This window comes from Myotis lucifugus, unplaced genomic scaffold (genome assembly GCF_000147115.1).
Source record: "Myotis lucifugus unplaced genomic scaffold, Myoluc2.0 scaffold_185, whole genome shotgun sequence".
NCBI classification, from domain to species: domain Eukaryota; kingdom Metazoa; phylum Chordata; class Mammalia; order Chiroptera; family Vespertilionidae; genus Myotis; species Myotis lucifugus.
In genome coordinates, this window is record NW_005871233.1 from 85,104 (window position 1) to 95,872 (window position 10,769).

Here is a 10,769-nt window from a genome sequence, read left to right on the forward strand (position 1 = left end):
AGAAGAAAGCAAGCATGGAATAAAGAACCTGTTTGAAGAAATTATGACAGAAAACTTTTCTAATGCGGTGAAGGAAAATGTCACACAGGTTCAGAAAGCACAGAGTCCCAAACAAAATAAAAACAAATAGACCCAAACCAAGACACATCTTAATTAAAATAGCCAAGATTAAACACAAAGAGAGAATGTTAAAGGCAACAAGAGAGAAATATCCAATTACCTATAAGAAACTTTCCATAAGCTGACAACTAATTTCTCAACAGAAACACTTCAGGCCAGCAGGGATTGGCATAAAGTACTCAAAGTAATGAAAGGAAATAACCTGCAACCAACACTGCTCTAACCAAGAAGGCTATCATCTAAAATAGAAGGCAAAATAAAGAGTTTCCCAAATGAAGATTAAAGGAGTTCCTTACCACCAAATCAGCATTGCAAAAGGACTGCTTTAAAAAGAGGAAGAAATGGAGAGAGGAACCCAGACATAAAAATAGCAATAGATAAGTAGCTATTAATAATAACCTTAATTTAAATGGTTTAGATGCTGAATGGATAAGAAAACACCCAGATATATGCTGTCCACAAGAGACCCACATCAAAACAGAAGATACTTACAGGCTGAAAGTGAAGTGATGGGGGAAAATACTCCATGAAAATGGAAATGAAAAAAAAAAGCTGGGGTAGCCATGCTTATATCTGACAAAATAGACTTCAAAACAAAGTCCATAAAAGAAACAAAGAAGGTCAATACATAATAATAAAGGGATGGATTCACCAAGAGGATATAATGTTTATAAACATATATGCACCCAATATAGGAAACACCTAAATATATAACAAAAACGTTTGGTGGACTTTAAGGGGGAGAGATCAACAGCAGTACAGTCATGGTAGAGGACTTTAACCCCACTGTCATCAATGGATAGACCTTCCAGACAAAAAAATCAACAAAGAAACAGCTACTATAAATGACACACTAGAACAACCAAGATGGTGGCATAGGTAAACACCTGTACTTGCTGCCTCTCATAACCACATCAAAACTACAACTAAAAGACAAAACAAATATCATCCAGAACCATGGGAAAGCTGGCTGAGTGGAAATTCTACAACTAGAAGGAAAGAAAAAAGCGCATTGAGATTGGTAGGAGGTGCGGAGGTGCGGAGGTCCGCGCAAAACAGGCCGGCAAATGAGTGCACTGTTGTTGTTTTTTCAATCAGGAGGGAGATACAAGCTCCCGATTGCTCTGAACTCCAGTTCTGGGCAAGACTCTGGGGACCCAGACTCATACCGGGAGAAACTGGACTGTCTGATATCGGGCCAGAACACGAGGGTGGCTTTCTCTCAGAGGTGCTCACAGCAATCATTGTTCCTGCACAGGGCAGCAGGACACAGAGACCTGGGGACCACTCCGGAGCAGGGCTGACTGGCAGCCATTGATGTTTGCCCCACCCTGGTAATTTTCTGAGACCCCGCCCCATCCAATTTACAACCCCACCCAAGCTTTGTGCAGCAGCTTTTGCATATGAATGCCCTGTCCTTTTGCAACCTAAAACCTAACAAACTGCAGCTGGGTCAGAGAGCTCCAAAGCTTCCAAAAGAAGGTCTAAGGCCCAGCAGCAGTGGTCTGCACTGTTTCACAGCTGAGCCTCATCTGGGCACTTCCAAACCCCAAACAAAGAGGAGAAATCTGCAGATTTCTCTGTAGCTCCTGCTGGGTGGCCTCAGGTAGTGGCTGACTTTGCACCTCCTTGGAGATCCAAGAGCCAGTCTACCCAGTGGTGAATGTGAGACTATACCAGATTACAACTCTCCATATTCATAAGCAACACACTCAAGGGGCACAATCAGTGAGCACCAAAGCCCAACTGAAGCAAGTACTACCCGATAAGGGTGTCTCCAGCTCAGCAATTATTCCATTATAGACACACCTGGTCCTCACAGCCAATTGGCCTGGAGGTCAATTCTTCCCAGTGATACCAATAGCAATCAAGGCTTAACTACAACAAGACTGTGCACACAGCCCACAAAGGGGCGCACCAAGAGTGTCCACCTCAGGTAATTGGGGAGGCTGAGCCCCTGGGCCCTAGAGGACACCTAGCATGCAAGGCCACTCTATCAACACAGGGAAGCAGCCAAAATGTGGAGACAAAGAAACATGTCATAAATGAAAGAAATGGAGGAAAGCAAACTACTGGATATAGAGTTCAAAACCACTGTTATAAGGTTACTCAAGAATCTTCTAGAAACCCCTGAGAAATTTAGTGAGACCCTCAAGGATATGAAAAAGGACCAATCAGATATTAAGCATAGACTGACTGAAATAAATAATAATATACAGAGATCAAACAGCAGACTAGAGGATCCCAAGAATCAAGTCAAAGATTTGAAATACGAAGAAGCAAAAAACACCTAACCGCAAAAGCAAAAAGAAAAAGAAATCCCAAAATATGAATATAGTGTAAGGAGCCTCTGGGGCAACTTCAAGCGTACCAACATCCGAATTATGGGGGTGCCAGAAGAAGAGAGAGAGCAAGATATTGAAAACCTATTTGAAGAAATAATGACAGAAAACTTCCCCTACCTGGTGAAAGAAATAGACTTACAAATCCAGGAGGCACAGAGAACCCCAAACAAGAGGAATCCAAAGAGGAACACACCAAAACACATCATAATCAAAATGCCAAGAGCAAAAGACAAAGAGAGAATCTTAAAAGCAGCAAGAGAAAAACAGTCAGTTACCTACAAAGGAGTACCCATAAGATTGTCAGCTGATTTCTCAACAGATATTATGCAGGCCAGAAGGGAGTGGCAAGAAATATTCAAAGTGATGAATGCCAAGAACCTACAACCAAGATTACTCTACCCAGCAAAGCTATAATTTAGAACTGAAGGTCAGATAAAGAGCTTCACAGATAAGAAAAAGTTAAAGGATTTATCACCACCAAACCAGTGTTACATGAAATGCTGAAGTATATTCTTTAAGAGGAAGAAGAAGAAAAAGGTAAATAGAAAAATTATGAACAGCAAAGTGACAACAAATACATATTTATCAACAAGTGAATCTAAAAATCAAGTGAATAAAAAATCTTATGAACAGAATAAACCGGTGAATATAATAGAATCAGGGGCATAGAAAGGGAGTGGACTGACAATTCTCCGGGGAAAGGGAGTGTGTGTGAGTGGGGGCGGGGGTGCAGGAAGAGATTGGACAAAAATCTTACACCTATGGATGAGGACAGTGGAGTGGGGGGAGGTAAGGGCATGGGTTGGAGTGGGAGCCAGGTGGAGGGGAGCTATGAGGGGAAAAAAGAGGAACAACTGTAATAATTTGAACAATAAAGATTTATTTTTAAAAAATAAAAAAATAAAGGATATATACACCCCTATGTTCATAGCAGCACAATTCACTATAGCTAAGATTTGGAAACAACCTAAGTGCCCATCAGTAGATGAGTGGATTAAAAAACTGTGGTACATTTACACAATGGAATACTATGCTGCAGTAAAAAAGAAGAATTTCTTACCATTTGCAACAGCATGGATGGAACTGGAGAGCATTATGCTAAGTGAAATAAGCCAGTCAGAAAAGGATAAATACCACATGATCTCACTCATTTGTGGAATATAATGAACAACATAAATTGATGAACAAGGACAGATCCAGAGACAGAGAGGCATTGATTGGACTGGGCTTCAGAAGAAAGGTAGGGGAGGGTGGGGGTAAGGGAGAGAGATCAACCAAAGGACTTATATGCAAGCATATAGGCCTAACCAATGGACATGGACAACAGGGAGGTGAGGGCATGAGTTGGGGGGATAGGGGTAACATGGGGATAAGGACACATATATAATAACTTAATCAATTACAAAAATAAAAAAATAAGTGACACACTCTATCAGATAGATTTAATTGATATTTAAAGAACATTTTATCCTCAGACTGCGGAATATACATCCTTTTCAAAGGCACATGGAACATTCTCATAGATAGACCACCACATGTTAGGACACAAAAGAAGTTTCAATAAATTTAAGACGATTGAAATCATATAAACATATTCTCAACCACAATGGCATGCAATTAGAAATAAACCAAGATTTAAAAGCTCAAAAATATTCAAACACGTGGAAGCTAAATAGCATGTTATTAAATAAGGAATGGGTTACCAATGAAATAAAAGAAGAAATCAGAAATTACTGGGAAACAAACAAAAATGAACAAAAAAATATCTATAAGACACAGCCAAAGCAGTCCTGAAAGGAAACTTCATTGCATCAAAGGCCTATGTCAAGTGCAAGAAAAAACTCCAGTAAACAATCTTATGCCTAAAAGAATTGGGAAAAGAACAGCAGGGAAAGCTCAGAGTAAGGGGAAGGAAGGAATCAATAAAGAGCAAAGCAGAAATAAGTGACACAGAAATTTAAAAAACAAAAAACAACAGTACAAAAGATTAGTGAACCCAAAAGCTGGTTCTTTAAAAGGATAAACAAAACTGATGAACATTTGCCGGCCTCATCGAGAAACAAGAGAGCAGATCCAAATAAATAAAATCAGAAATGACGAGGTGAGGTAACAACTGACATCACCAAAATACAAATGCTGGTATGAAAATATTATGAACACAAACAAAATGGACAACCTGGGAAAAAATGGACAAAGTCCTAGAAACATACACTCTTCCAAAATTGAATCAGAAAGAAGCAGAACACATGAATAGAGCAATTACAACTAATAAAATCAAAGAGTAATAAAAAAAACTTCCAGCTAACAAAACTCCTAGACCAGATGGCTTCATAGGTGAATTTCACCAAACCTTCAAATAAGAACTAACACCCATCTTCCTAACACTTTTCCTAAAACTTCAAGAAGAGGGAAGATTTCCATGTCCTTTTTCTGAGGCCAAAATTATTCTGAAAACAAAACCAGATAAAGACACAACAAAGAAATAAAATTATAGGCCAATATACCTGACGACCATAGATGCTAAAATCCTGAACAAAATATTAGAAAATTGTAGTGGATCCAGCAATATATTTTTAAAAAATCACACACCATAATCAAGTTGGGTTTATTTCAGTGGTGCAAGGTTGGTTCAATATGTGGAAATCAATAAATGTGATTTATCACATAAACAAAATGAAAGATAAAAATCACATGATCATATCAATATATGCAGAAAAAGCATTTGATAAAATCCAGCACCCATTTATGGTAAAAACTCTCAGCAAAGTCAGAATGGAGGAATCATACCTCAATACAATAAAGGCTGTATATGACAAATCTACAGCCAACGTCATACTCAATGGACAATAACTAAAATGTTTCCCTTATGATCTGGACCACAACAGGGATATCTACCTTTGCCACTGTTCCTCAGTGTATTACTGGGAGTTCTAGCTATAGTGATCAGACAAGAAAAAAATAAAAGGCATCCAGGAAGATGGCAGCATAGGTAAATGCCTGTACTCACTGCCTCCCACAACCACATCAAAATTACAACTAAAATACAGACCAATCATCATCCAGAACTGCTGGAAAGCTGGCTGAATGGAAGTCTTACAACTAGAGAAGTAAAGAAGAAAGCACACGGAGACTGGTAGGAGGTGCAGAGGTGCAGAATGAGCTGGCTGGTATCCACATATACTGCTTTTTTAATTAGGAAGGACATAATTAGGAAGCTCCTCATCTCTGCAGAGGCTACCCAGAGGAGCAAGCGGTCCCAGCCTCATACCAGACACCCAGCTCAGGGTCCCAGAGCAGGGAAAAGAAGTCCCTATGGGCAGTAAGAACACTGAAGGTGCTGGAGACCTGGCTTTTCCTCTTAAAAGCCTGGCACTACAAATTGAACTTACAAGGTCTCACTTCCTCTGAGCTCCAGCACCAGGGCAAGGCTCTGGGGAACAGAGACACATATGAGGAGGAACTGGATTGTCTGGCATCAGGGCAGGAACTCAGGGGCAGCTGTCTCCCAGACAGAGGTACTCACAGCGTTCATTGTTCCTATGCTGGAACCTCCCTGGTAGCAGGGCTGACTGGCAGCCATTTCTGTTTGCTCAGCCCTGGTGATTCCCTAAGACCCTGCCTCATTCAATTTACAACCCTACCCAAGCTGTGTGCAAAGGCTTTTACATATGAATGGGTTATCCTTGATCAGGTTAAAATCTCCCAAACAAGCTGCAACTGGGTCAGGGAGCCCCAAACCTATCAATAAAAGGCCCAACTACTGGCACTAGCACCAGCCTACGTTGCTTCATAGCTGGGCTTCTCTGGGCACTTCCAAACCTGATACAAAAATGACGATTCTACAGATCTCTTTGTAGCTCCTTCTGGGTGGTCCCAGGCAGTGTCTGACTTTGCCCCTCCCTGGAGACCCAAGAGCGAGTGTACCCAGTGGTCAGTGTCAGACCATACCAGATTACAACTCTACACATCTTTAAGCAACACACTCAAGGGGCAGACACAGTGAGCACCAAAGCCCCATTGAAGCAAGTTTTTCTCCACAGGGGTGTCTCCTGTACAGCAGCTCTCCCACTGTAGTCACAGCTGGTCCTCACAGCCAATTGGCCTGGAAGTAAATTCCTCCCACTGACACCAACAGCAATCAAGTCTCAACTACAACAAGACTATGCTCACAGCCCATAAAGGGGTGTACCTAGAGCTCCCAGACTAAGGAGGCTGAGCCACTAGGCCTCATAGAAAACCTACTACACAAGACCACTCTACCAACTCAAGGAGACATAGCAGCTCTACCCCATACATAGAAACAAACACAGGGAAGCAACCAAAATGCAGAGCAAAGCCCTAACTGGTTTGGCTCAGTGGATAGAGCATCAGCCTGTGGACTCAAGGGTCCTGGGTTTGATTCCGGTCAAGGGCATGTACATTGGTTGTGGGCACATCCCCAGTAGGGTGGGTGCAGGAGGCAGCTGATCAATGTTTCTCTCTCATCAATGTTTCTGACTCTCTATCCCTCTTCCTTCTTCTCTGTAAAAAAATCAATAAAATATATAAAAAAATTTAAAAAGCATAATTAAAAACAAAAAAAACCAAAATGCAGAGCAAAGAACATGTCACAAATGAAAGAAATAGAAGAAAGCAAACAACTGGATATAGAGTTCAAAACCAGTTATAAGGTTAAGAAATCTTAAAAAAAATGGAAAAGGACAAGTCAGAAATTAAGCATTAATTTATTATTAATTAATTAAGCACTAACTGAAATAAAGAATAACATACAGGGATTCAACAATAGAGTAGAGGATTCTGAGAATCAAATCAATGATTTGAAATATGAGGAAGCAAAAAACACCCAACCAGAAGAGCAAAAAGAATCCAAAAATATGAAGATAGTGTAAGGAGCAGCTGGGATGATTTCAAAAGTACCAACATTCGCATTATGGGGGTGCCAGAAGAAGAGCAAGAGCAACATATTGAAAACCTATTTGAAGAAATGATGACAGAAAACTTTCCCTACCTGGTGAAAGAAATAGACTTCCAAGTCCAGGAAGCACAGATAGTCCCAAACAAGAGGAACCCAAAGAGGACCTCATAAAGATACATCATAATTAAAATGCCAAGGGCTAAAGACAAAGAATCTTAAAAGCAGCAAGAGAAAAGCAGTTAGTTATCTACAAGGGAATGCGCATACTACTATCAGCTGACTTCTCAACAGAAACGATGCAGGCCAGAAGGGAGTGGCAAGAAATATTCAAAGTGGTGAATAGCAAGGACCTACAACCAAGATTACTCTACCCAGCAAAGCTATCATTTAGAATTGGTCATATAAAGATATTCACAAATAAGAAAAAGCTAAAGAAGTTCATCACGACCAAATCAGCATTATATGAAATGTTGAAGGGTATTCTTTAAGAAGAGGAAGAAGAAGAAAAAGGTAAAGATAAAAATTATGAACAACAAAATGGCAACAAATACATACATATCAATAATTGAATCTAAAAAACAAAATAAACAAATAAAAAATCTAATAAACAGAATAAACTGGTGGATAAGATAGAATCACAGGCATGGAAATGAAATAGACTGGTGATTCTCAGAGGGAAGTGGGGTAGGCGATGGGAAGAGATTTTAAAAAGACCTTATATGGCCTCAGCTGGTTTGGCTCAGTGGATAAAGCATCAACCTGCAGACTGAAGGGTCCCGAGTTTGATTCCAGTCAGGGGCACATGCCCAGGTTGTGGGCTCGATCCCCAGTAAGGGGCATGCAGGAGGCAGCCAATCAATGATTCTCTGTCATCATTGATGTTTCTCTCTCTCTCTCTCTCTCTCTCTCTCTCTCTCTCTCCTTTCCTCTCTGAAATCAATAAAAATATATTGAAAAATAAAAAATAAAAAATAAAAATAAAAAGACCTTATATGTATATATGCATTACCTATGGTCACAGACAATAGGGTGGTAAAGGCCTGGGGCAGGGTGATAATGGAGTGGAAGAAAGTTGGGTGGGGGTGGGGGGGAGAGGACATCTGTAATAATATCAACAGTTAAGATTTTAAAATAGGGAGAAACAAAGATCGCGGCATAGGTAAACACCGGAAATTGCTGCCTCGAACAACCACTTCAAAAATACAACTCAAAGACAAAACGGACATCATCCAGAACCACAGGAAGGTTGGCTGAGTGGAAATTCTACAACTCGAAGGAAAGAGAAAAGCACTGACACTCAGAGGAGGTGCGGAAGTAAAGTGCAGAGGTACGGAGGCACATGCCGAAAGGGCTGGCAACGAGAACGCGGTGCACGTGGAAAGGGCTGGCAGCTGAGGACACGGTTGTCTTTTTCAATCAGGAGGGAGTCTCAAGCTCCCAACTGCTCTGAACTCCAGTTCCAGGTGAGTCTCTGGGGACCCAGACTCATATGGGGAGAAACTGGACTGTCTGGCATCGGGCAGAACTCGAGGGCAGCTTTCTCTCAGAGGTGCTTGCAGCAATTACTGGAAACTGAGACCTGGGGCCTCTTAGGGTAGGACTGGGGAGCAGCCATAGCTGCTTGCTCCATCCTGTTGATCCCCTGAGACCCCGCCCCACCCAAGCTGTGCACAGAGGCTTTTGCATATGAAAGGCCTGGCCCTTTGCAACCTGAAAATTACCTAACAAACTGCAGCTGAATTAGAGAGACCCAGAACGTCCAAAAGAAGGTTTAAGGCCTCACAGCAGCTTGCATTGCTTCACAGCTGGGCCTCATCTGGGCACCTCCAAACCCCAAACAAAGAAGAGGAATCTGCAGATCTCTCCATACCTCCTGCTGGGTAGCATCAGGCAGAGGCTAAATTAGCACCTTCTTAGAGACCCAAGAGGCAGTGTACCCAGTGGTCAGAGTGGGACCATCCAGATTACAACTCCTCAGATCCATAAAGGGACACACTCAGGGGGCAGACTCAGTGAGCACCAAAGCCACACTGAAGCAAGTCCTGCCCCGTAGGGTGTCTCCAGCACAGAAGTTCTCCCACCATAGACACAGCTGATTCTCACAGCCAATTGGCCTGGAGGTCAATTCTTCCCAGTGATACCAATAGCAATCAAGGCTTAACTACAACAAGACTGTGCACACAGCCCACAAAGGGGTGCACCAAGAGTGTCCACCTCAGGTAATTGGGGAGGCTGAGCCACTGGGCCCTAGAGGACACCTAGCATGCAAGGCCACTCTATCAACACAGGGAAGCAGCCAAAATGTGGAGACAAAGAAACATGTCATAAATGAAAGAAATGGAGGAAAGCAAACTACTGGATATAGAGTTCAAAACCACTGTTACAAGGTTACTCAAGAATCTTCTAGAAACCCCTGAGAAATTTAGTGAGACCCTCAAGGATATGAAAAAGGACCAATCAGATATTAAGCATAGACTGACTGAAATAAATAATAATATATAGAGATCCAACAGCAGACTAGAGGATCCCAAGAATCAAGTCAAAGATTTGAAATACGAAGTAGCAAAAAACACCCAACCACAAAAGCAAAATGAATAAAGAATCCAAAAATATGAAGATAGTGTAAGAAGCCTCTGGGGCAACTTCAAGCGTACCAACATCCGAATTATGGGGGTGCCAGAAGAAGAGAGAGAGCAAGATATTGAAAACCTATTTGAAGAAATAATGACAGAAAACTTCCCCTACCTGCTGAAAGAAGTAGACTTACAAGTCCAGGAAGCGCAGACAACCCCAAACAAAAGGAATCCAAAGAGGACCACATCAAAACACATCATAATTAAAATGCCAAGAGCAAAAGACAAAGAGAGAATCTTAAAAGCAGCAAGAGAAAAACAGTCAGTTACCTACAAGGGAGTGCCCATAAGATTGTCAGCTGATTTCTCAACAGAAACTATGTAGGCCAGAAGGGAGTGGCAAGAAATATTCAAAGTGATGAATAGCAAGAACCTACAACCTAGATTACTTTACCCAGCAAAGCTATCATCAGAATTGAAGGTCAGATAAAGAGCTTCACAGATAAGCAAAAGCTAAAGGAGTTCATCACCACCAAACCAGTATTATATGAAATGCTGAAAGGTATCCTTTAAGAAGAGGAAGAAGAAGAAAAAGGTAAAGATACAAATTATGAACAACAAATACACATCTATCAACAAGTGAATCTAAAAATCAAGTGAATAAATAATCTGATAAACAGAATAAACCGGTGAATATAATAGAATCAGGGGGATAGAAAGGGAGTGGACTGACTATTATCGGGGGGAGAGGGGGGCAGGGTGTGTGGGGTGTGGGAAGAGACTGGACAAAAATTGTACACCTATGGATGAGAACAG